The sequence below is a fragment of the Talpa occidentalis genome, unplaced genomic scaffold, assembly GCF_014898055.3.
Source record: "Talpa occidentalis isolate TD23 unplaced genomic scaffold, MPIMG_talOcc4v2.1 talOcc4.17, whole genome shotgun sequence".
Classification (NCBI taxonomy): Eukaryota; Metazoa; Chordata; class Mammalia; order Eulipotyphla; family Talpidae; genus Talpa; species Talpa occidentalis.
Genome location: NW_023601754.1, coordinates 40,951,601 through 40,957,250, shown reverse-complemented (window position 1 = coordinate 40,957,250; position 5,650 = coordinate 40,951,601). Strand labels below are relative to the sequence as shown.

Here is a 5,650-nt window from a genome sequence, read left to right as displayed (position 1 = left end):
ACCTTTTGCGTTTGCTGTTCTGTCCCCTTGGCCTTGAATGTTCTTCCTTAACTCCTAGATATTCTTCAGGTCTCAGCTCTCTCTCACCTTGCTACCTCAGAGAAGCCTCCCTCTTTTGCCCTTCTGCTGTAGCCTCACGGCTTCTGAGAAAGGAATGATCCACACCGTGACTTGTTCAGCATCTGTCTTCCTCCTGGGCAACAGAGTTAGATGTTTTGTCTCTTTAGGTCCTCAGAACCCAGCCGAGGGCTTGCAACGAAGCAGGTGCTCAAATATTTGTTGAGCGAGTCAGTGTGGACCCATGAGAGTCTTGGGCCTGGGCTGGAGAGGGCCTTGACGCATGTGGGGCGGTGTGCCAGGTGAGAGGGAGATGTTCTATTGAGAGGAGAGTCCACACTTCTCAAGCATTTGCTCTGTGGCTTACCTACAGCGCTCTGCTAGACATTTCATGTACATGATATGGTTTAAGCCTCACAACATTTCTGTGGGTGTCTTCTGTTTCACAGGTGAGAAAATAGACTTGAAGAGAGAATGTCACCTTCCTAAGTCACCCAGAAAGGGATGTGACCCAGGTGGGCTGACTCGAGCTCACAGATCTGAGCTCCAAGCTGGGTGACCTCCTTGGGGTCACAGGGGTCAGCAAAGAGCCCATTAGCCTGAGGGTTTCTGGGGGTGGGGGTGGCTTGTGGAAACAGTGGGAGATTTAGAGGGGGTATCTGGTCAGACCAGGGTGGCCTTGAATGCCTGGGTAAAGTCTGGGTCTCTGACGATGATAATAGCTGCCAGTTCTTGAGCTGCCTGCCACTTAATACTGGATAAGATGCCTCCCTCATGGTGCAAGGGGTTAAGATGCAACCTATGAAGCTATCCACAGCCACTGCAGCATGAGTTTGATTCCTGGCCAGGGAGCTACCCACATGGTGCAGCAGACCTCTCCTGTGTTAGCCGCTGCTCCCCTCAGCAGTGTATTTCAGTGGATCTGCCTGTTCTGCTTCCCACTCTGTCCCTGGTGAATCCTCTCACCCCCCCCCCCAACCCCCACCCTCTGGCCTGTACCTCAGTTCTTGTATGCATAAATAAATACATCTTTAAGAAAAAAAGTACTGGGTAAGACTAAAGGAAATTTGATGAGTGACTTATTCTTCATAGCAACCTGTAGCATAGATAGTTGCATTTTCCTCCCGATTTTGCCGATGAGGAACAGAGGCATAAAGAAGTTCTATTAATGGGCCTCCCTGGTGGCGCAAGGGGTTAAGACGCAACCTGTGAGGCTGTCCACAGCCACTGCAGCATGAGTTTGATCCCCTGCCAGGGAGCTGCCCACATGGCACAGCAGACCTCCTCACTCACCGGCTGCTCCCTTCATATTCAGTCAATATGCCTGTTCTGTTCCCCACTCTGTCTCTGGTGGATCCTCTCACCAACCCCCCCACCTCTGGCCTGTACCCCAGTTCTTGTATGCATAAATAAATTAATCTTAAAAAAAAAAAAGAAGTTCTACTAAGTTGCCTAAGGATCCAACCCCATGTGTCAGGGCCCAAGAGACCACCAGGGCTGTAGTAGCTAAACTGCAGGCCATGCTGCCTGCTTGTGGGGTTGGAACCTCAGCAGAACCTCGGTGCCCCTTCTGACATGGTGTCCCCTGTATCTTCTCTCCAGCACCCCAGAGGCAGCAACAGCACTTCTCATCCCTGGATGACAAGCCCCAGTTTCCAGGGGCCTCGGCGGAATTTATTGACAAGCTAGAGTTCATCCAGCCCAATGTCATCTCTGGAATCCCCATCTACCGCGTCATGGACCGCAGGGCCAGATCATCAACCCCAGCGAGGATCCCCAAGTGAGAAGCCGCCTTTCCCACCCCTGCCTTCCATGCCCAGGCCCCTTGCCCATCTTCTCTCTGGTTCCAACTGCCCCACGTCTGTCTGTACCTCCATCTGCAGCTGCCCCAGGAGAAGGTGCTCAAGTTCTACAAAAGCATGACCCTGCTCAACACCATGGACCGCATCCTCTATGAGTCCCAGCGGCAGGTACACAGGGACAGCCTGGGGATGGGGCTTGGAATGACTGAGGTTCCCCAACCTATGTTTGAATTAGTGGTTGGCTCCCCGTGAGCACAGAGTGGATGAAGATCCTTTATCTTGAGGTCCTTAGAATTCTTGGGGTTTTATTGGGGTTCTGGAGGAAAGGGGTGGCAGGGTCCTGCCCCAGGGCAGAAGGATGGACCAGATCACTAGAAGCTCCTACCATGTGCCAGGCTGGGGGTTTAGCTGTGCTGGGAGAGGGCAGGTGGGGATCTGCCAGCTCTTCCTCTGGGAGCTCACAGTCCTAGAAGCAGCATGAGCTCTGCTTCCTGGAATGCCGTGTCATCTTCAGTGCTCCCCAACAGTGCTGGGTGGGCGCATAGAGACCAGTCAGAAGCATCAATAGCGGGACCTTATGGATGCAAATCACCACAAGGGCCCAGGGTTCCATTTCAGGTACATCTAAATCCAGGGGCCCCAAAGATATTACTCATTTCTCGCTCTTCTATTTTCTTTTCTCGGCCTTGACTTCCTTCATTCTCAGGCAGCGGTCATCTCTAGAAACTCCTGGCTTTTGAAAAGGTGGCAGGGAAGGAATTTGGGGTACAGGTCCTGGAGCAGGACTGCCTAAGTCTTCATTCTGCCACTTTCTGGGTCCCCCCCAGTAACATCTGCTCAGCGTTCGTTGTTCCCACCTAGCTGTAAGGGAGACTGGGAAGTGTAGTCCTTTAGTTTTGGCAGTTGCTGCCTGCAGTGGGATGAGATCCCTGTCAGCAGAGAGAAAGGGGATAGGCTGTTGGGTGGAATCAGGTCCCATTTCCTTAGAGGGCCCCTCTCAGGCTCCTCCTGGTGCCAACCTTAAAGCCCTCAGCACCCACCCACTCACTTGGCATTGGCAGGTCAATTAACTTTTAATTGGCTCCCCACTTAGAAGAAAGCATTATTCATCTGGTTCCTTTACCCCAATAGAAAAGCCAGGCCTGCAGAACACAGGGCTGGGCAGAGGCCTCCCCCAGGTGCCAACCCAGGTGCTCTCTGTTTTCACTTGACATGTGCTTCGAGGGAACTCATTTTCGTGTCTGTGCCAGGGACTCTCCAGATCCGCCAGCCCTCATCTCTAAGCCCTGATCTTCTCTCCCTGGATGTCCCGCACCAAATTCAGCCTGTCCAGACTTGACCTCAGCATCATCCTCCCAGACCTGGCTTTCTTCCTCCTCAGGCCATTTCTCAGTGCAGGATACTGCTGTCTATCCATGTGCCTTAGTGGAGACCTGAATCTCACCCCTGTCCCACTCACCCCTCGCTCACTCTCCCCTCATGCGCTCTGTCTTGGTATATAGTTTAGTTAGAAGTTCTGTCTGTTGCTCAGCACTTCCGTCTTTTACCCAGCTTACCTTTTTTTTCTTCAAGTTTGCGTTCATCCTGTAGTTGTTGCCTCATCGTCCCAAGATGGCTGCTGCGGGTTCAGGCTTTGCAGCTATGGGCAAGGCAGGAAGAAGGGTGGCACCAGCTGCAGTGATCTTTTATCAAAAATTGCAGGGCCTCCCTGGTGGCGCAAGGGGCTGAGATGCAACCTGTGGGGCAGTCCGCAGCCACTGCAGCACGAGTTCGATCCCGGCCAGGGACCTGCCCACATGGTGCAGCAGACCTCTCCTAACTCGCCTGCTGCTCCCCTCAGCAGTGTATTTCAGTCATTCTGCCTGTTCTGTTCCCCACTCTGTCTCTGGTGGTCCTTTCACCCCCCACCTCTGGCCTGTACCCCAGTTCTTGTATGCGTAAATAAATCTTAAAAAAAAAAAAAAAATACAAAGACAACAAAAGCCGCTCACTAGCCTCTCACTAAAATGTGTCCGTAGCCGCCTCTGGCCGAAAGGTGGCTGGGAACCTGAACGCTTGGTTTTTCCAGGCTCTGGATTTGGACCTCCGGACATTGAACCAGTGTACTAGCCAGCAAGGTCTGCCTGACATTGTTGCCACTGGCACTTTTTTCCATCCGTTTTATTGACTGGCCATTCGTATACATAACTATAATTTGGGGAGTACAGCTTCTCTTCCTTCATGCTCCACCACCTCCAGGGCCCGCATACCATCACACCACCCCCGTTCCCCGCTCTCTCTTCTCTGGCAATCACTGTATTTTTCAGAGTCTATGAGTTATTTTTTCTTAAAGATTTATGCATACATGAACTGGGGTGTAGGCTAGAGGTGCGGGGGCTGAGAGGATTCACCAGAGGCAGAGTGGGGAGCAGAACAGGCGCATTGACTGAAATACACTGCTGAGGGGAGCAGCGGGCGAGACAGGAGAGGTCTACTGTGCCATGTGGGTAGCTCCCTCGCTGGGGATCGAACTCATGCTGCAGTGGCTCAAGATAGCTTGATAGTGCTGAGTCTTTACCCTCTGGGCCACCAGAGAGACCCCTTCTATTAGTTATTTTGTTATGTTTTGTTAGTCTGATTTGTATGATGATTATGTTCATAAATGACTGACACCATCTGGTAACTTTCCCTTTCTGACTTGCTTCCCTTAGTGTCCTGGCCTCTAGCTCCATCCGTTTTGTTCAGGAAGGAGCTGCTCCACCTTAGTAGCTGGGTGTTAGCCCATTGAGTCTGCACCCACACTTTCATTATCCAGTGACTGCTTCGTAAGACCTCATCCGTCTGCTCCTCTCCCTGTCTCCTGCTGCTTACCAGGCCAGACCACTGCCCCCTCTGCCCTTGGCTGACAGACATTTAAAACATGCCTTGCCTGAGAACTGTTGTCAGATCATTGCTGCTCAGGCTAAATTTCAGACATATTATTCCTGCCATTTCTCCTGCCTCCCTGCCACCCCTTTGCGTGCTTAGCCTCTCTGGCCTCACAGCCTTTATTCTCTCTGCCTGGAAACCTCCACCCACAAAATGCAATGACAAAGGTGGGGACCTTTGCTCACTCCAGGTGTGTCTTCTTCCCAGGATCCCTTGAGGTCTCTCCTACAGCCTCCCATCACAGCCCCACCACTTTGGCTCTGACTAACCTGACAGCTCCCCCATGAAGGCAGCCACCCCAGCACGGCCTGGCCCAGAATATCTGTTGATTAATGGAGTCATCAGAAGTCAATTGGAATTTGTGTGGCTCTCCCATTGCCCATCATAACCCAACCCTGGCCTCCGGGCCCCCTCCACCCCCAGGGCCGGATCTCCTTCTACATGACCAACTATGGTGAGGAGGGGACGCACGTGGGGAGTGCTGCGGCCATGGACAACACGGACCTGGTGTTTGGCCAGTACCGGGAGGCAGGTATGTCTGCTAGAGGCCTGGGTCTGTGGTCACTACCGAACAGGGCAGGCCCAGGCCCTCCTGGGGCAAAGGCGAGCCCACACCGTTAGCACCAGCACTCTTCCAGGCACCACCTGAGGCTAGAGAGGTCTAAGATGGAGGAAAAACTTTCCAAGTAAGAAAGAGCCAAGCCAAGGCCAGGAGCTTGGAGTGGGGGCATCCCTCGCTGAAGGCTGGGCAGTGTGTGGTTAGGAGCCTGTGCTGCTAACCATCCCATGCCCTGCTGGTCCACATCTGTCACATTTAGGGCAAATCACTCCTTTCTCTGAGCTCAATTTTCTCATCTCAGTTGAGATTATGCTGGTACCTGCAT

The 5,650-nt window shown here is 52.7% G+C and overlaps 1 long non-coding RNA gene across 1 annotated transcript; it reads left to right on the top strand.

Moving 5' to 3' along the window:
- Positions 1-1,667: 1,667 nt before the first annotated feature.
- LOC119249312 (uncharacterized) lies at positions 1,668-5,338 on the top strand. The gene is made up of 3 exons (XR_005126129.2): positions 1,668-1,837; positions 1,941-2,027; positions 5,190-5,338. It is a non-coding gene; the product is annotated as an uncharacterized LOC119249312 (long non-coding RNA).
- The last annotated feature ends 312 nt before the right edge of the window (positions 5,339-5,650 follow it).